This window comes from Perognathus longimembris, chromosome 7 (assembly GCF_023159225.1).
Source record: "Perognathus longimembris pacificus isolate PPM17 chromosome 7, ASM2315922v1, whole genome shotgun sequence".
In the NCBI taxonomy this organism is placed as follows: domain Eukaryota; kingdom Metazoa; phylum Chordata; class Mammalia; order Rodentia; family Heteromyidae; genus Perognathus; species Perognathus longimembris.
In genome coordinates, this window is record NC_063167.1 from 79,719,349 (window position 1) to 79,741,319 (window position 21,971).

Here is a 21,971-nt window from a genome sequence, read left to right on the forward strand (position 1 = left end):
CACATGATAAGGAGATAATGTGAAAGTTTCAGTGATCTATCCTATTTTAAGTCTTCATTTAACTAGTGAAAGATAATTTTTCATTTTAGTAAATGAGTTAAAATTAAACCAAATACTAAGTGTTAAGAAAACAGCAGTGTTTTCATAAAATAACATACCATTTTCAAAACCTAAATAGAAATTCTAGTGTTATATTACTACTATAATAACATATTAATAAGCATATGTAGTGAAATGAAACACTGTAACCTAATTCACATTCCACTGTATATACATGAAAATGTTTTACCATTGGATCTTACGGTAGCTTGGATTTTAATTTTTTGAAGAAATCCCATACTGATTTCCATATAGGCTGCATTCATTCACATTGCCATCAGCAAAATATCCTATCTCCTACATCAGTAGCATGTGTTGTGTTCTTGATAATGGCTATTCTGACCAGACAGGGAGGAAATCTCAAAGATGCTTTGATATGAATTTCCCTTATAACTAGTGATGTTGAACATTTCTTCATGTACTTGTTGGCCATTTGTACTTGTTGTTTTCAAATTTGGTACATTTACTTGCCCATTTGTTAATTGAGTTGTTGGTTTGGAAAGGAAGATAAGTCTTTTATTTCCTGTATAGAAGCACAGCTAGCAGCATAGCTGGAAAACCAGAAGCAAGAGGCTCATGCCTGTAATCTTAGCCACTTAGTAGGCTAAGATTTGAGGATCCTGATTTGAAGCTAGCCCAAGAAGACAAATCCAAGATACTTTTATCACCAATTGATTAGCAAAAGAGCCAGAATTGGACATGTTACTCAATTGGTAGAGTGCCAGCTCTAAGTAATAAAGCTAAGCTTGTCTTTTAACATCTCATGGGCTTATATCAAGGGGTTCTATTGTATTCTATTAGTATACATGTCTGGGGGACTGGGAATATAGCCTAGTGGCAAGAGTGCTTGCCTCGTATACATGAAGCCCTGGGTTTGATTCCTCAGCACCACATATATAGAATAGGCCAGAAGTGGGGCTGGTGATAGGGCCTAGTGGCGAGAGAGCTTGTCTCGTATACATGAGGCCCTGGGTTCGATTCCCCAGCACCACATATACAGAAAACGGCCAGAAGTGGCGCTGTGGCTCAAGTGACAGAGTGCTAGCCTTGAGCAAAAAGGAAGCCAGGGACAGTGCTCAGGCCCTGAGTCCAAGGCCCAGGACTGGCCAAAAAAAAAAAAAAAAAAAAGAATAGTCCAGAAGTGGTGCTGTGGCTCAAGTGGCAGAGTGCTTGCTTTGAGAAAAAAGATAAGAAAAAGAAACCAGGGACAGTGCTCAGTCCCTGAGTCCAAGTTCCAGGACTGGCAAAAAAAAACATAAAATAAAATAAATTAGGGGCTGGGAATATGGCCTAGTTGTAAAAGTGCTCACCTTGTATACATGTCTGGATTTTTGCCAATACCATGCCATTTTGTATTGTATTACCTCCAGCATTATTCTCTTTGCTGAGAATATCTTCAGCTATTTAAGGTCCTTTTTGTTTCCCTACAAATTTTAAGATCACCTTTTCTATTCCTGTGAAGAATTATATTGAAATATTCTCTTCAGTTCTTCTGAATATTTTTGGAACCTGCTGCAATCTCTTTTACATCTTTGATATTACCAATTCAGGCCATCTCCTCCCTTCTTTTGGATGGTTTGGGTAAATGATCAGCAATCATGTTTACCTTTCTGAAGAACACACTCTGCATTATTAACTTGTCATGTGGTTCTTTTGGTTTGTATTTCACTCATTTCTGCCCAAATTTTTATCTTTTCCTCTACTGATTTTGCAACTTTTTGGATTCCCTTGTTATTTTCTTTTACTTTTTGTTTTGGTCTGAGATGGGATCTCAGATTCTACATCTGACCCTTTCGATTATTGGTTAGAGTTGTACCAACTGAACCATACCTTCAACCCCTTGTTACCATTTCACTAAGAGCTTGAAGTTCAATAGTATGTTATTTATTTGATATATGGACTTTCTGAAGTCATTTATTTTTTTAATCTTAAAGAAAATAATGGTCATTTATGACTTTCTCTAACATTATTGTTAGTAGAACACAGTTCAATGATTTATAGGGTATGCATGTGTTTGTTTCACTATTTCTCTAAAGATCATCAGCCCATTAACAGAATAGAACTGCACAATAGTTCTATTTGTCACTGGAAATATATATTTGTTGGAATAGCTAAGTAAAACATTAATGTATCTTTCCTTACTTTACAGCTTCTAAACATTTACAGATATATGATACATGGGTCCTGTATGCACATGTGTGTGAGCCAAACAAATGCCAAGCATGGGTGGTGACTGTAAGGCCACACATGGCTCAGCAGGTTTTGCACAGTGTTTTAAAGACTTTCCTGACCCTTGATTATGATGTGCTGGAAGGTATCTTGAATTAGAGGGCAATGATCCTGTCTTACTCTGTTTATATTTTGAAGGTAGAATTTACTGATAGATTTAATATGATGTGTGAAAGAAAATAAAAACTCTAGGACTCAATATTTCTGGTCAGAGAATTAAATTCCTATTTACTGAGACCTACTGGGCTATTTTAAATGAAAACAAAGACGCAAACAAAAGTGTAGGTAACTCTTAGAAAAATCACTTTCATAAACTTTCCCCTGAGTAGAGGGACAGAACAATAATGCTTTCACTGGAAATACTTCCCCAAGGCAGTGATGAATGTCAAGTGCTTTGAGTTCCTTGCAAGACACTTTGTAAATGCAAAGCGGAACTACAATTTTGATATGATATTTATGATTGCATTCAAAGAACTCTTTAGGGCAGAAAGTCTGTCAAAGGTGCTTTTTCTTAGGCCAATATTGTGTTAGCAAACAGAACAGTAGACCTAATGGGAATGTGACAGGGAAACCATCAAAAAGATTCAGATCTTAGTACGAAAAAAAAAAAAAACAAAAAAAAAACACCTTTCATCAGACTTACTATTTTCTGCATTTCAGCAGTGTAGTTAGCATTGGTTTATATGATAGCTCATGTGAGGCCTTCTAAGTACCTACTTGAGTCATTGAAATGCTTTTCATACTTCATATTACGTGTGTATGTATATGTGTATATGTATATATGTATGCGTGTCTGTCTGTCTGTCTGTCTGTATGTATGTATGTATGTATGTATGTATTGTGCCAATGCTGGGGACTGAACTCAGGGCCTGAGCACTATCCTTGAGTGTTTTTTTTTTTTTCTTTTCTCAAGGCTAGCACTCTACCACTTGAGCCGTATTTCCAGCTTTGGCTTTTGTGTGATTAATTAGTGATAAAAGTGTACTGAACACCTCGGGGGGGGGGGGGGGAGGGAAAGGGGGAGGAGGGAGGGGAGTATGAGGGACAAGGTAACAAACAGTACAAGAAATGTATCCAAAGCCTAACGTATGAAACTGTAACCTCTCTGTACATCAGTTTGATAATAAAAATTTGAAAAAAAAAAAGTTTCATAGACCTTCCTGCCTATGCTGTCTTTGGACCATGATACTCAGATCTCAGCCTGCTGAATAGCTAGGATTGCAGGCATGAGCAACTAGCATCCACTCATTCTGTGTATTTGAAACTAAAGGGAAATTATTTTTTTCTTTAGGTGATTGTCTCATGTGACAACACAGTAGCATTACTGTTTTGAGTCCTATGCCAAGATCTGTTTACATTTTTATTTGTAATACTAATTCTGAACAAAAACAACAATTTTCTATCAGAAAAACTAATGTTGGTTAGACTGTTTCTTATTTTGAATTTGGGGTCAAAATCCATACAACTTCTGATTATATCTTGTAAAGAAAATGTCAACTAGAAGAACAAATGAGTAAACACAGTATTTTCTTTTGAATTGTAGTGTAAATATGTCCCAAATAATTCATTTCCTTTTGTAAATATGTAAATACAGTTTCATATATTCTGAAATTTGAAGGATATGTAGATATCTAATTTCATTTCCTATCTTACTTGTTAGCTACATGACTTAGATAAAACAAATGAATAATTCTAATCATCTGTTCCTTCTTTCTTAAAAATAGGGGTACTTCTAGGTACTTAAATCATTGAATAAGTGTGAAAATTAAATAAATAGTACCTGATTTCATCTTTGAAAAAAGTACATAGTATCATATTTTGAAAGGCCTGCATGCTCTGGTTGTTTTTCTGTCAATTCCTGTGAAATGATATTATTTGAGGTTAGTTTAAAACATAGCACTATTTTTACAAACTTATGAGGCCTAAGCACATGCAATGTTGGCAGTTATTTGTTCTGGTCATTTTGTTTTCCTAGATTACTTCTTATCCTTCTTTCTCCCACTCTGTGGAGCTGGTGAAGACTTGCTGCATCAAACTAGGAATTGCTACTATCTCACTATGGTGTTGCATACATATAATCCTAACACTCAGGAGGCTGAAGCAGGAGAATCACAAGTTCAAGGTCAGCCTGGGCTAGACAGCAAGCTACTATGTCTAGACATCAAAACACAGACCAAACAAAGACAGAAATTACCCATTTACCCCTCATAGAAACCATTCAGTTTTTCCTGACAAAAGTGATTTTTCTAAATGTATCCTGTAAATATTTACAGCATGGCCACTATTACACAATGACTCCTAGAATTTAATGTTTTAGAACTCATCTATTCTAAATTTATACTTAACAGTCTAATTGTGAATAATTTGATTTTATTTTCTAGCTTTTCTACCATCAGTTCCGTGTCCATTTACTTGGATGATAAAGTCAAAACTACCATCATTTTCATGCACTTCTCTCTTCCTTCAGTTGTATTTCCTACTCAGAAAGTTAAAACCAGGTAACTACAATTCATTAGAAAATGAAGGTCTTTCAAAATTCAGTGCTAGAGAAAGGAGACCATGAGCTATTCACCAAGAAGTTGTAAGGAACAATGTTGCTGAAAAAGGAACAGGAGTATGAACGTGCAAACTAGGGAAGTATGACATCAGCCATAGCCTAGTAGAGCCTAGTAGATAACAAACACAGAGCTGGGGATGTGGTAGGACAGATTCTTAGCTCCCACAAGGCCCTGGGTTCAATCCCTGATACTGGAAAGTAACAGACGACCTTTCCAATACATATCCAAGAACCCACTGTTTCTCAGTTGGCATGAAGCTGCCTTTTCATCCTATGCTCCCTTTTCAATTCTGTACAGCCAGAACCACAGATGGAATGACAGTACCAGTACTATAATAAGAATCCTACAGCAACAAGAACAATAGTAGCAAAACAAGGGCAAATGAAACCCAAACCATCAAGGACAAAATAATAGCCATGGCTGGTTGAGCACTTGTTGTGTGTCATAAACTATGTCACTGAGGTGACCATCAAGCCAAAATGCCACCACCACTGCAGTACAGCAGTGCCTCCCAATCTGTCTGCTTCTCCCCTATCTCCCATTCCTCCCAACCCATGGCTACCACATTTACTGATGCTCCTAACTCACCATCTGCTTTTAGCTAAATAAAGAGTATTTATGAATCTTAAAACATTATTTATTTATTTATTTATTTATTTATTTATTTATTTATTTGGCCTTGGACTCAGGGCCTGAGCACTGTCCCTGGCTTTCTTTTGCTCAAGGCTAGCACTCTGCCACTTGAGCCACAGCGCAACTTCTGGCCGTTTTCTGTATATGTGGTGCTAGGGAATCGAACCCAGGGCCTCATGTATACGAGGCAAGCTCTCTTGCCACTAGGCCATATCCCCAGCCCTTAAAACATTATTTTGGGAATGGAAATATCCTGGTCAATGTCATGACAATGGTTATAGCCCTCAGAGAAAATTCTAAATTATTAAAGTGTATCCAAATTGCTTCCCAATCTGAATGATCTTCTTCCCTTGATATTTCTCTCATCAATCTTCTTCTAATGTGTGTATGTGTGTATTTTGGGTGTGTTGGGGTCAGGTTCAAACAGGATCTCACTGTGTAGCCAAGGTTGGCCTCATACTTCCCATCCTCCTGCCCTAGCCTCCTGAGTGCTGGGTTAAATGTGTGTACCACAACACCCTGCTTCCTCACTTTGCAAATCTTTTCTTTCACTGCTCTTGAACATGAATCCCTCATTCAACCTAAAATATTTATTCAGAGTTTGCTTCTGAAACATACTAGATGTAGTCCACATTCAAACCATTGCTCTTTGGTAGACCTACTGACCCTCTCCCTTTTATCCACCTTTGTAATTCCTTTCTCATTAAATGAACAAGTCTAGAGATCATTGGAAAGTTATTTAGCATGATTAATGAGAGAAGAGGCAACCTTCAGAAGCTCTTAGGCAGTGCTATGGGAGACATAATATAAGTAAATTATGAATTGAATTGTGGTTTACAGATACTGGCTTTAAAGCCAGAAAGTTGTGGAAACCCACAGCAATGGGACAAGACAATATTGGACACCAGACCATGGAACTGAGATTTAGGGCACCAGGAGCCTGTAGTCTTATACCAGCTTCATGTGCCTGAGTCCATTTTACAAGGTATTTAATGAGCAGGTTACAGGAGTGTGTGCACAGAAAGTGAGACCACAGTTTCCTTGAAGTCACAAGCACCAATCATGTGGTATAATTTTACCCAAGTGGTAAATAACTTTTTTATCTTAAGAAGCAACTGTAAACATTAAATGACTTAGTGGTAGCATAGATTTTTTGTCTATCTCCAGGTTCCCAGAAAGTTTAATGTGGAATTAGCCTACACCCAGGATAGAAATCTGAATTCCCTTCAAGCCAAGACTGATTGACTTTTTCAGGACACTCTCAGTGTTCTGAGAGGCTTCCATCTTCCCAATCTTTTTGGATCTCACAGCTGGGCTTTTCGAGCTTTCAAAGAAAGCATTCAGGGAAACAGGAGAAACATAAATGCAGCTTTGAGAAAGAGAAGGAAGCTAGAAAGAAAAGAGAAAGGAAAGGAGAGAGAGAAGGATAAAGATTGAGAGAACAGTGATTTAAATTCTCAATAACATAAGGATCAGTTGAAAACAAAGCACAATAAAAGCACCCAAACCAAAAATAAAACTAGATGATTCAATAATCTTATCATAAACACTACCTGTATTATTAATGACAAGGAGAAATGGAAGAAATCCAAAGTAAACAGCCTAAATTCACATAATAGGCAAACATTAACTAAAAGTATGCAATTCGCATAAGTTTTTTCTCATAAACGAAGGAAGGAGTTTATGATAAAGCGTCCATTTCATCATGAATTCATTTATCAACCCAGATTTATTTATTGAATACTAAATTGAAAAGTACATAATATTTGAAAATGTGTCATTTAGAAAAAAATAGATGTAGGATCTCTGTGTCCAATTTTAAATAGCTGTAATTTATTACTAAAGGATATAACATCCCTTCAAGGAAATCCAAGAGAAATGATTAATCATTTGAGCTGTGACTCAGGGCTCATATTTATATAAAAATACAGTTATCAAGACTGTTATTAAGTAAGAACTTACCAGGCACTAAACTTGGATTCTACCTTTTAAATCACATCAGTTCATTTACTCTTCAAAATAGTTTTTTTTGTATGTGTTCTAGTACTGGAAATTACTCATGGCCAGGGGCCTGTCTCTTATCTTTTTTCCCCTCAAACTCTACCACTTTAACCACAGCTCTACTTCCAGCTTTTTTGGTGATTAATTGCAGACAAGAATCTTATGGACTCTCCAGCCTAGACTGGCTTGAAACCACAATCCTCAGATCTCAGCCTTCTGAGTAGCTAGGATTATAGGCATGAGTCATTGGTGTTCAGCTTTCCCAAAATAATTTAGCTAGATTTCTATAATTTCCAGTTTTTCTGTTTTGTTTTTTTGTGTGAAGGGTTCAGAAGCTAGTTGATAGAGGTAAAAAAATAATAATTCAGGTCATCTTAGTAAATGCACTGGCAAGATTCTGGCCCAGGCTGACCTATCTCTGAACAGGAGCTGATTACATTTAAGCTTTACTGTAACACACAGCACAATTGTAGTTTTAACATATCACCTACCAATAAAGTTCCTTTTTTTAAGTCATAAGAACTGGACATTTACCACTGAACTCCTTAAGACTTGGTGGAAATTCTATAGGATACTGAAGCATCTTACAGATCACAAAGCTTCAAATTTCTTCCCATCAAGAGCCATAAGAACTCCAGCCAGCTTCTCTATACCTGGTTTGATCTTCTCTCTCTTAAGACTGGATTTTCCTCATTTCAGTGTACATGGCAGATGGAAAAGCCCACTCCACAGAGCCAACTTCTATCATGCTCTCTTCCCATTCTCCCTCTCCTCCTCTGTCTCCTTCTCCTACTTCTCCTTCTCCTTCTCCCTTTTTCTCTTTGCCTTCTGTCTCTCTCTTTTCCTTCTCCTCCCTCCTCTTCTCTCCATCAACTTCTCTCCATCTCCTCCTCCCTCTCCCTCTTTCTCTGTCTCCTGCTCAAACAGCCAAGAATTTAAGCAGACCTCTTGACCCAGAAAAATATGGTTATCCCAATGTAGGTCAGTTTCCTTAAGAAAAATACAAATAGCTATAATCAGGGTAAAGTGGTATAAGCAAAGCCTCAAAAACCTAATCTATAAACCAACGGATTTGTGGGACTGATCCCCTCAAAGATATACTCCCCAGTACTCTCATATTCACCCCATACATCATTGCAAATACTTGTCTCTTACACAATAGAACCTTATTACTAGGAAAGTGCGGGGACAGGGAATCCAATCCTAAGAAGTTGGACACAAGGCACCCATAATATATACCACCATAGTGTAAAGAACTCCAGCTAACAAGAAGTGGCAAATGCTTCAATCTGCTTAAAAACGACATAAATCCCTTCTGTCAGGCTGTCCCTTCTCTTCACTCCAAAACCAGGAGAAAACCTGTATCACTGCAGATGTGAATCCTGCACCCGAGGAATGTGTGCCAACAAACCTCAATAAAATAACCATGACCTCCTTAGAGCCGTGTATAGCTGTGTCCACAGTTGACGGGAATCATGGCTTTGCTTCCTTTATACACATCACATACATTATAGAACTTAAGACTTTCTGATTTCAGAGCCACATCTTCAAATATGGATGTTGATATTCTTAACCATATCTACACATGTTGAGCACACATGAATCTTTTTAGGCTCAAGCACGTGAAATGTATTCCAGGAAACAGGTTAACAGAAATTTAAATGCATATTTGAAATGCTGGAAAAAGAAAAAAGAGCAAGACTGTATCCCATTTGGCTAAGGATTATTTGATTGAAGCATGATCCTCCCCCACCATTGGGGTATATATAACACAGTTCTTTCATTTTCTTTTTTTTTTTTTTGAAATTTTTGTTATCAAACTGATGTACAGAGAGGTTACAGTTTCATACGTTAGGCATTGGATACATTTCTTGTACTGTTTGTTACCTTGTCCCTCATACCCCTTCCCCCCTCCCCCGTACCCTTTCCCTCCCTGAGGTGTTCAGTTCACTTATACCAAACAGTTTTGCAAGTATTGCTTTTGTAGTTGTTTGTCTTTTTTTACCCTGTGTCTCTCGATTTTGGTATTCCCTTTCAATTTCCTAGTTCCAATACCAGTATACACGGTTTCCAATATACTCAGATAAGATTACAGAGATAGTGTAGGTACAACCACAGGAAGGTGGTACAAGAACATCATCAATAATAGAAGCTACAGATACACATGGGACCTTGAAAGTAGTTACAACTGTGATATAACAATTGTCTCCATAACATGGAGTTCATTTCATTTAGCATCATCTTAGGTGTTCATAAGGGTATAGCTATTGGGCCTTGTGATACTCTGCTATGACTTGCCTAAACCTGTACTAATTATTCCCAATAAGGGAGACCATAGAGTCATGTTTCTTTGGGTCTGGTTCACTTCACTTAGTATAATTTTTTCCAAGTCCTTCCATTTTCCTTACAAATGGGACAATGTCATTCTTTCTGATAGAGGCATAAAATTCCATTGTGTATATGTACCACATTTTCCTGATCCATTCGTCTACTGAGGGGCATCTGGGTTGGTTCCAGATTCTCGCTATGACAAATTGTGTTGCGATGAACATTGTTGTGCTGGTGGCATTACTGTGATTTTGTTTGTGGACTTTTGGATAGATACCCAAAAGTGGGGCTGCTGGGTCATAGGGGAGTCCTATATTTAGCCTTCTGAGGAATCTCCATACTGCTTGCCAGAGTGGCTGAGCCAGTTTACATTCCCACCAACAATGAAGTAGGGTTCCCTTTTGGCCACATCCTCTCCAACAATTGTTATTGTTAGTTTTCTTGATATATGACATTCTTACTGGGGTGAGATGGAATCTCAATGTTGTTTTGATTTGCATTTCTTTTACTGCCAGTGATGTAGAGCATTTTTTCATATGTCTCCTGGCCATTCTCATTTCCTCATCAGAGAAGTCTCTTTGTAAGTCTTTAGCCCACTTGATGAGGGGGCTATTGGTTCTTTGCGGTTTTGTTTTGGAAGAGGTTAAGTCAGAACTAAGGAAATGGAAAAACCTTCCATGCTCCTGGATTGGGAGGATTAATATAATCAAAATGGCAATATTGCCAAAGGCTATCTACAAATTCAATGCAATACCCATTAATATCCCAACACCATTTTTTAATGAAATAGAGGAAGCAATCCAGAAATTCATATGGAACAATAAAAGACATAGAATAGCAAAAACAATCCTAAGCAGAAAGAACAGTGCTGGAGGAATTACAATACCCAACTTCAAGCTGTATTATAAAGCTATAGTAATAAAAACAGCTTGGTATTGGCACCGGAACAGGCCTGAAGACCAATGGAACAGAATTGAAGACCCAGAAATGAACCCACAGAACTACGCCTACTTAATCTTTGATAAAGGAGCTAAAACAATAGTATGGAAGATAGCCTCTTTAACCAATGGTGCTGGCAAAACTGGCTCAACACATGCAACAAACTAAAACTAGATCCTTATATATCACCCTGCACCAAAATCAATTCCAAATGGGTTAAAGACCACGAAATCAAAACAGACACCCTGAAAACACTAAAGGAAGGAGTAGGAGAAACACTTGGGCTCTTTGGCACAGGACGGAACTTCCTTAACAAAGACCCAGAAAGGCTACAAATCAAAGAAAGGTTGGACAAATGGGACTGCATCAAACTGCAGAGCTTCTGCACGGCAAAGGATATAGCTCGCAAGATAAACAGAAAGCCCACAGACTGGGAGAAGATCTTTACCGGCCATTCAATGGACAAAGGCCTCATATCTAAAATATATGCAGAACTAAAAAAGTTCTTTCATTTTCTTAAATAAATATATTTATTTCTTTATTATCAAAGTGATATACAGAGGGGTTACAGTTTCAGATGTAAGGCAGTGCATATCCAACTTGTTACCTCCTCCCTCATTTTCCCCTGCCTCCCCATTTCCCTACCTCCCATGAGTTGTACAGTTGGTTTACAGCATATAGTTTTGTAAGTATTGCTGTTGCCTTGGTTTGCCTTTTATCCTTTCTCCATTTTGATATTCCCCTTCTCTTCCCTAGTTCCAATACACATATATAAAATACCCAGGGTACCAAAATCAGTTACAGTGATATCAAGGGTAAAACCAACAGGAAGAAAGACAAAAGAAAAGGCATAATTACACAGGCTTTGTTGAAAATAACAACAACAATTATAAACAACTTGTTTCCATAACTTGGAGTTCATTTTACTTAGTATCATCTTGTGTGTTTATATGTACATAACTATGAGCTATTGTGATCTTCTGCTAGGATTATCCTAGACATGTAGTAATTATTTCCCATGAGGGAAACTATAGTCTATGTTTCTTTAGGTCTGGCTCACTTCACTTAGTATGATTTTTTTCCACATACTTCCATTTTCTTATGAATAGGGCAATGTCTTTCTTTCTGATAGAAGCATAGAATTCCATTGTGTATATGTACCACATTTTATTGATCCACTCATCTACTAAGGGGCAGCTGGGTTTGTTCCATATTTTAGCAATGACAAATTGTGCTGCGATGAACACTGCTGTGCTGGTGGCTTTAGTGTGGTCTTGCTTGTAATCCTTTGGGTAAATGCCCAAAAGTGGGGCTGCTCAGTCGTCAGGGAGCTCTATGTTTAGTCTTCTTAGGAACCTCCCCACTGCTTTCCAGAGTAATTGAACACGTTTACAACCCACCATCAATGTAGTAGGGTTCCGTTTTGGCCACATCCCCTCCAGCATCTGTTATTATTAGCTTTCTTGATAATGGCCATTTTTACAGGGGTGAGGTGAAATCTCAATGTTGTTTTGATTTACAATTCTTTTATGGTCAGTGATGTTGAACACTTCTTCATGTGTCTCTTGGCCATTCTCACTTCCTCTTCAGAGAAATCTCTTTTTAGGTCTTTAGCCCAGTTGTTGAGGGGGCAGTTGGTTCTTTGAGGATTTGTTTTGGAGGAATTTAATTATTCTATGTATAATTTAGATATGAGGCCTTTGTCTGTTGTATGGCCGGTAAAGATCTTCTCCCAAACTGTGGTCTTTGTATTTATCTTGCAAGCTATGTCATTTGCTGTGTAGAAGCTCTGCAGTTTGATGCAATCCCATTTCTCCAACCTTTCTTTGCTTTGTTGCGTTTCTGGGCCTTTATTAAGAAAATTTCATACTGTGCCAAGGAGTCTAAGTGTTTTTCCTATTCCTTCTTGCAATGTTTTCAGGGTATCTGATTTTACCTTGAGGTCTCTGATCCATTTGGAATTGATTCTGGTGCAGGTTGCTATATAAGTATCTAGTTTTAGTTTGTTACAGGTGTTGAACCAATTTTGCCAGGACCATTTGTTGAAGAGGCTATCTTTCTTCCATCCTAATTTTTTAGCTTCTTTATGAAAGATTAAGTAACCATACATCTGTGGATTCATTTCTGGGTCTTCAATTCTATTCCATTGGTCCTCAGGCCTGTTCTTTTGCCAGTACCAAGCTGTTTTTATTACTATAGCTTTGTAATAGAATTTGAGGTTTGGTATTGATATTCCTCTAGCACTGTTTTCCTGCTTAGGATTGTTTTTGCTATTTGTGGTCTTTCATTGTTCCACATGAGTTTTTAGATTGCTTCAGTGCATTCTTTATTAAAGTAACTCAATATAGATAACCTTAAAACATCCCCTAGTTTAAAGAAAACAAAAATAGAATGCTGTGAAAGTATCCAGATCTTGACTAGGTGATATGAAAATCCATATATGTCAAAATTCATAAAAGGCAACCAGGAGTGCCAAGACAGCAGAGATGTGCTCTTCGCTTCTGTTCAACTGGGACTGCAGAATGATCTCACTCTCTAGGGCCCCTGCCCAGTACTCAGAGAGGAGCATGGCATATTAATGGTCTGTATTTTGTCAGGATGCTGAAGCACACTGCATCCTCAATGAGAAGAAATGCTCCTCGATTCCTCATGATTTCCATAGACACTTATGTAATACTTCCTACATTGGAAATCAGGACACTTTAGGGAAGTCATTCTGGCCCAAGGGAGCTCTGTGTGTGATGCAGCCCGCACAGCCATCAGTTTAGAGGATCAGATGCCAAAGTGCTCCCTCCCAGGTCTCCTCATCATCACTCTCCGTAGTGTTTGAATAGGGCTATGATTAAAAGCGTGGCTGGAATTGTCTACCTATTCAGGCTTCTTGTATTCTATGTGAGTTCCACCTATTAGTGCTTGAATATGGGACCGATTAGAAAGACAGCTGCCATTGTGTCCCCATTCAGGAACACAGCAAACCTTGCATATTTATTTGCTATGAGCACCAAATAAATGTTTTACAGAGGTAAAATATACCATTAAACTCTAAAGACAATCTAGCTGATTTCTTTTGTTCAGGGGACTCTATTTTCCACTATGCAAAGATATTTCTTATTTGCAAATATGGTAATAGGTCTCATTAATATCTTTTAATATATACATATGCTGTTTTCATCGACATTGTCTTACCACACATCTACTTTATTATATAGTACTTACTGACCTACAATACATCATACAATTCCAATTTAATATTTATGATTATGCAAAGAACTCCTATGTAAACAACTCAAATCAGTTTGGTTCCAGATCTTTGGAAATTCCATCTCAATATTCTTGGAATGACAGAGTCTATATGAAAAACTTCTCCCAAACCAAATTTCTCTGTCAGACATTGAGAATAAGCATTCTGCTCTTTGACCCCTTGAATAGAAAACATTTCAGGTTAGAGTTCAGTAGCCCTTAAGAAACTTTAGCCCACCAGAAGAGCTACATAGAATTCCTTCAGACAGAGCAGCAGAGGCCTGGCTTAGAATGACAACTTGCCAAGACCAGGGTGTCACATTGATGTGTTTTGGAGAAAGCATAATAATAATAATAATAATAATAATAATAACAACAACAACAAATGAATCTCACAGAAATATCATAGAATTTCAAGTTAGAGGTCAGCAAATTTCAAACCTTGAATCCTTATGACACTTTTGCTTAGGTAACTTGCTATGAAAATGTAGGAAGGTGCTGGTAGCAATTCTAGCTAAGATTATGCTTGTAATCCTCAGTTCGAGAAGATGAGATTGTTAATATTGGAGTTCAAAGTAACCTCAGGAAGTAAAAAGAAAAAAAAAGCTCCCAAGATCCCTTCTCAGAGAAGAACTAGACACGGTGGCCCCTGCCTGTTATTACCCTAAAATGTAAGGGACAAACCCAGGTGGGCACCTGAATAGGAAGCAAGACCCTATCACAAAATCCAGGAGCAAAAATCAGGGCTCAGTATGGCTCAGTGGTATGCGTGCCTCTGTAGAGAGGAGGAGGACCCAAGATCAAAACTCCAGGATCACCAAAAGAAAAAGGAGAACCAGATACATACAAGGCACACATAGCAAAATAAAAGTAGTAGGGCTTATGGCTGACAAATATAAATGAGTTTAATTTGTGTGTCACATGGGATGTGGAGAAAGTTGTGATCAGTCTGAAATAAAAAATTAAAGCAAAGCTTTCCGATTATAGCCTCAGGATATCAAGAGTTAAAACTTTTCTTCTTAGTTATTTGCCATTTTATTACACATATCTGCTTCGAAAATAAATCTCTGACAACATCATTCTATGCATGGAATGAAGTACCAAAGAGATGCAATGCTTTCAAAAGGAGACCGTAACATTTGACTAAAACTTTAAATTATCCCAGAGATGACCACAAGTAGGAATTACATTCCAAGTTAGAGGAAAATAAAAGAGGTTCTATTATCAGTATCCCCTAATTTTTAGGCAGATATGCATATTATACCAGCACTGAACTTTTCACATGCTGAAGAAAGTAAGCAGTAGTGGTTTGCCTTTTTTGTTTTTGTGATGCCTCTGGTACTTGAACTCAGGGCCTGGGCATCACCGTCCCTGAGCTTTCTTTGCTCAAGGCTAATGCTCTACCAGTTGAGCCACAGCTCTGGACTTCCAGCTTTTGGGTGATTAATTGGAGATAAGAGCCTCAGAGAGTTTGTTTTGTTTTGTTTTGCCTGAGCTAACTTTAAGCCATTATCCTCAAATCTCAGCCTCCTAAGTAGCTAGGATTACAAGGCTTGAGTCACCAGCCCCTGCCAGTGGTGGTGTTTTTCTGCTTTTTTTTTTTATCTCAGAAACTCAAGTTTTGAATCTGTTTTTGGAAGAAAGCAATTGTCAACAATCCAGAAGAAACAAGCTCTAGCCTGAGAAAATCCATTTTAGATCATTGTCATTTCACTGGTGAACCTAGCCCAAAGTTCATTTTGTTTGGGAGCTTAAACTCCAGATTGTTAATTTGATATACCAATCCTGGGACCTGCATCCTTTATTGACTGTAACAGAGCCAAGTAGCTGGCTGGCTAAGCAAAGTAAATGATCATGTTAGTCAAGTAAACTTGAGAAGGAAAAATAGACCCAGAAGACAAGACATTATCTTAACGATAATTTCCAAATGCATAAAAATAAATTATATTTGCAACACAAGCAATCATTTATTAGAAAGATAGGACTGTATCAACCTCTCATTCCTGGCAGACAACCTTAAACTGTGTTCCTACCTCACCTCCTATGAGACTTTACTTCTCATCTCTGCCTGCCCATGCCAAGCCCGGTACAGTGCCAGGCTGAGCTGCCTCATGGCCTGAGGCAGCATGTTTTATTTTCTTCTACTGTCTTGGTTATTAGTGCTTGATTAGTGACTTTTTTTAGTTGCCTCATACCTTTTGTACCTGAGGCCTCTGTCTCTGGAGCCTTGCCCTCACTCCTACCCTAATCCCAAAGCTCACCACCCTCTTCTTATTCCCCTCATACTCCCACGAAAATTCTACCTATGACCTTTCAATTATCACCTATATATCCTGATGTTCATTTTGGACCCTGTACTGAGTTATAAATGTCATATTTAACTGGATGATATATAGATATGAGAGTTTCAAGCAATATCAGTCTCATTGGTTACTTCCTGTAATACCCTATAAACAAAAAAATGGATAAAAATTGAATTCCCAAGTCATATTTATTTTCCTTCATATATATACACACATATACATATACATACACACACACATCCATGCACCCTCTCTCCTACCCATTTCCTTCCTCTGGTCTTTGTCATGTGCCTTGTAACATTCCATACCAACCTAAAGACCTCGCCTCCTTTCTCTGGAAGTCCATCTTCCACACTGAAAGCCAAGACTTATCCAAAAGCAGCTTGGACTGACTCACATTGATAACTAAAATTCCTGTAGTGTTCTTCCTTGGGAAGGTATCATTCTCACTGCAAAAGAAGTGAGAACTTCTTATTGAGGTCTGTATCCTATTTGTTTTAATCTCCACAGAGGAGTAAGCATAGCACAGTGTTCTGCCTACTGCACAAAAGTCATTTGCTAACTAATATTTTCTAATGTCCTTATGCAAATCATTCTTCTTAAAGACCTCTTCTGCTAGATTGCATGAGTTTATTCCTAGTTCCAAGGTTTAGTACTGGAAGGGCTTATGGAGTCCTTTCATCTATCACTGGACATAAATTATAAAACTTCCTCAAAGTTGATTCAGAAGGCTAAAGAAAAGCACTCAGGGGCTGGGAATGTGGCTTAGTGGTAGAGTGCTTGCCTAGCATGCATGAGGCCCTGGGTTGAATTCTCAGTGTCACATAAACAAAAAATAATAAAAATTAAAAGAAAAGGGAAGGAAAGCATATATTTCCAATTTTTAAATTAAAAAACATGCAGAATTAAGATTGGAATTTTTTTAATTTATTGTCAAAGTGTGATACAGAGGGGTCACAGATTCATATGAAAGGCAGTGAGTACGTTTCTAAGATTGCAAATTTTAGATATACCTTATATTTTGTTCCTTTTTTGTTAAACGAGAGTGCCTACTATGCATCATGCATTCAAACCAACTTGACAAAAATTCTTAAAAACTGAGCTAATAATCCACTGTATTTAACAGCATTTCCTTTTCATTCTCACCCAGGATAAATTTTCTGACTCATAATGTTTTCTGGTCTTCAAAAATTGCTCATGGAAAATGAGTGTAGAATATTTATGTAATTAGGACAGCTCAACATTTTTCAAAATGGCAAAAATAAACAGCAGTTAAGGAACACCTGCTTTAAAGATACTGGAAATAACTGCTTCGTGCTTCATTAACCAGTATAAACACATTTGCCAGTGTAAGTCCCCTACTGAATTCAGAATTTCCAATTAATACAAGAATGATATCAAACTGCCAAGTGAAGAAATTCCTGGACAAAAATTCTTGAGTTGCTGTTCTTAGGGCAGTTCTATGGCGCCAAAACATGCATATATTCTAAGAAGCCTATAATTAATTTATTAAAACAAATTGCATCTCATTTAATAAACAAATGTAGACAACCAATTTTGTAGGTTTTATTCATCTTTGGGGACCACTTAATACAGCACTTGAAGTGTGGTGAAACACCAAAGCAAGGAAAGACAGCAGGAAGAAGGGAAGCCAGGGAAGTGAGGACGACTCTGGGATTTCAAGGACCCTTACAACCCTCCAATCCTGACATGGTTATACAAGGAATGGTAGGTCAGACTTGTCTGAATGGGAAGAAAGCACTACATTGAAAAGTTAAGGCAAAGTAGTCAGAAAATCAGTCAAAATCAAAACCAATAAATCGGAGTTTTGCATTTGGTGGCCAGGGACTTGTCTGAACATGTAAATCTATATACTGAAACCCACCAATGATTACAACCCACACTTTCCTTTATTTCCACTGATCCATTGCCATTTTATTTGTCCTCTATAAGGAAGTGAAGCAATATTCTGGGAAATACATGCTAGCTAATCAGAATTTGAGATCCACCTGCCACACTAAGTGATTTTAAAGAGTTTCGGAAATGGTTTAAGAGTGTTTCCATCTAGTTATTATCATCAGGAGACTGAAGAAACAACTCTGAACCATCCCCTTGAATCATGGTGAAAAGGAAAGGCAATACTCAAAGGTGTACAAAGAACTGCCAATCACCACACGGTAAGGACATAGGAGAAATATATTTACTCATTTACTCATTCATGCTTTCCCAACAAATATTTAATGAGCAAAAGTGGGGCAGGCCCTGTTTGAAAAGGTGAAACTACAGCTTAGTGGGGGGGGGGGAATAAAAGCCCACACACAAGATAATTAAAATACAAAACTTCTTTTCACCCTAAACTTTCTATTATTTATAGTCTACGGGCTCACAAAAAAAATAGTTGTGTGTAAAAAGTAGAGTATATCATTAATAAATTCTTCATCTGCACCAATTATATAATTCTTAAAAAGAAGCTGAATTAATAGATTATTAACATAATGTAATAAAAATCATTTTTGTAAAGTACAAATAACAATAGCAATCCTAGAAGACAAAGTCTCTGTTTCCAAATAGTCTCTGTAGACAGTCTGTAAGAATCACTAGATTGACTACCTATAAATGGAAGGCTTCTGAAAAGTCATCAAATTCCTCAGGATTGTAGGTCTCACATCCTTAAATAAGAAACTATCACTTGATAGTCTGTAAGATATTTTTCTTTTCTCTCAAAGACTTTCCATTTAATGGATCAAGAAAATAAGGTATATGTTCACAATGGAATTCTATGCTTCCATCAGAAAGAATGACATTGCCCCATTTATAAGGAAATAGAAAGAATTGCAAAAAATCATATTAAGTGAAATAAGCCAACTTCAAAGAAATATAGGTTTCATGGTTTCTCTCATTTGTAATAATTTGTATACACCTAGGATAGTCCTAGCAGAGGATCACTATATAGCTCAATAGCTAGGTACATATGACTATAAAATGATGCTAATTGAAATGAACTCCAAGACATGGAAACAAGAAGGTTGTTTTAGGTTTCTGTTTTGTCTTTGTTTCATTTTTTAGTACATGGTTTTCAGTTATTTCTTTTTTTTTTTCTTTTCCTTTTCCTCTGGTTTATTCTCTGTGCTCACAGTCTTTGATTTCTGCATGCTTAGTCTTGTGTGTAAGTTTATCTGATTTGGGGAAGGAAAAGGGAACCATTTAAATAGTGAGACAAAGGGTGAACCAATGCAACAGTGATACTGAATTTTACAACTTGAGGAAGAGGAGGGGGAGGGAAAGCTGGAGAAAACAAGGTAGGGAGTAACACTGTTCGAAGATATGTACTCCCTTACCTTACTTATGTAACTGCAACCCCTCTGTACATCACCATTACAATAAAAATAATTATTTTAATAAGATTTTCCATTCATAAAGAAATGGAAAGAGTTGGAAAAAATTATATTATGTGAAGTAAGCCAGACCAGGAGATTTCAGGGTTTCCTTCATTTGTGGTAGCTAGAATGTACCTATAAATCTAGAAGTAAACAGGTTGGAATGAGCCATATGCAAATGGTTACAAATGAACTGATTGAAGCGTAGTAGATTCTATGGAAAGCTAAAGTAGTATAATCTTTTAGAAAGACTAAGTCAAACAAAATCAACACCAGGAAACAGGTATATAAAAAAGTGGAAAACAGTCAAGAATTCATCCTATATATCACAAAATTAAGAAAAGTAAGGGAAAGAGTAAGTCAAAAGGGGGGTGAGAATGTTGAAGGGGGTGACATTGATCAAGATGTATTGTATTCATAAACTGCTTTGTTATTTGGTACCTACCTTGTACAACTACTTAAGAATAATAATTTAAAAAAAAACACTTTCAATTGTCCCCATCACTATACAAGGTCACAAGAGGCAGTCAAACTATCACTTGATCCAACTTGAGCTACATTGGTATCCTTGCCAATGCCGGCACTGGAAATGTCACAGTACAAAGCAAAGCTCACATGACTGAGACCTGGAAAACTAAACTCCAAGCCAAGTGTGTTTTAGACAACTGTGGCATCTTCTCTGCCACATTTTTTCTCTATGGTCCTGCTGCTTTGCTGCAGCCCAAGGGCTGCTGTATAGCCAGTGACAAAAAATAAATAAATAAATAATAAACAAATAAGCAAACTCACATATGTGAGTACATGTCTTCAACTGCTGTCTCTGAACTGTAGAAAGAAAGAAAAAATACCATAATACACTAAAACTGTACATATTATACAACTATATGTACACAGCACCAAAATCACTAATGTCAAGAAACTCGGCCTATTAATGGTCTCACTAATTTTAATGGGAAAAATCCATTTTGGAGAAATTTAATAAAAAGGAAATTTTGATTTCCAAAGGTGAAGACTTATGTAGAAGAACACAAGTTGGCATTTAAATATTACCTTTGAGATTATACCTAATCTGACTTCCAGTCCAAGCTCTAAAATTATCCAGTTAAGTTCTAGCAGTCAATATTGTCAGAGAAAATGTACTCCAAAGCCTCACCTGTGAATATTACAAATATATTAAATATCTAAAGTCCAGTAGTTTGCTAAGAGCTTATTGTAGATGGTAGTGCATCCACTGCCTCCTTCAGTCAGACTATACCTATCATTCAAGAACACCTGCATCATAGTCACATTATAAAAACTGAGGGTTTTTGGTTTGTGGAGACTGCTAGTATTTGAACTCAGGGCCAGACTCTGGCTCTTAGTTTTTCCATTCAAGGCTGACACTGTACTATTTGAGCCACTCATCATGCCCAGATTTTTTGCTGGATAATTAGAGATACAAGTCTCACAGGCTTTCCTGTCCTGAACTTCAGTCCTCAGATTTCAGCTTCCTGAGTAACTAGGATTATAATTAAGAGCCATACATAAGTGCCTGGCTTTTACAAAAGAGAACATTTCTTTTTAAAAAAAACCTAAAAAATATTTTAGAGAAATAAAAATTTGCCACCAAACTAAATCTATTCAAAATTTTAAGTATTTCACGAGATATTTAAAGCATTAAAATTAAACACAGGTTTGAGATTGCCCAAGTATGAGATATCAGAAATAGCAAAAAGAAATTACAGTTGTATCTTTCATGTATTTATTTTGTATTTCTAAGTATAAGTAAATTATATTCTTACACTGAGAAGAGATAATTTCCAGCAGGAAATAGTGGATCATTGATACTCACAGAGCAATCCTTATCAGGGTTTCTTTTCCAGTGCTTTTTATCCAGTTTCTTGGCTGCAGTGGAACGCAGTGTTGCATGAGTTTGTGTTCGAGGATGTAAAGCCAGAATGTTCTAGGAGGTTAAACAATGAGTAAACATTAGGCAAACAGATGGGCAATTAAAGGACTCATATTTTTATGTAGTATTTCCCCATTTTCCCTAAAAAAAGGATTAGAAATTCTCTTGATCCATGATACAGAAAAAAAAGATTATGTGTAATCTAAACAAATTAGAAAATGATCCAAAGTTGGCATGATCATACTTAAGAAAAATAAGTATAGTTGACTTTTAAGAGGATCTGTGTAAGAAAAATCCCAATACAATAAAAATGTAGTTGAAAAACTAAGAAGGACCAAAATTTTAGAGACATAGCAAGCAAATAAGAAAGCCACTG

The 21,971-nt window shown here is 37.0% G+C and overlaps 1 protein-coding gene across 3 annotated transcripts in view; it reads right to left on the bottom strand.

The window, feature by feature from the left end:
* Dpyd (dihydropyrimidine dehydrogenase) overlaps positions 1 to 21,683 on the bottom strand; it is a 706,501-nt gene extending 684,818 nt beyond the window's left edge. For all 3 annotated transcript variants that reach the window (XM_048352019.1, XM_048352018.1, XM_048352017.1), the window contains exon 1: positions 21,539 to 21,683. The gene's annotated coding sequence lies outside the window, so the exon portion shown is untranslated. The remainder of the gene's footprint in view (positions 1 to 21,538) is intronic.
* Between the last annotated feature and the right edge of the window lie 288 nt (positions 21,684 to 21,971).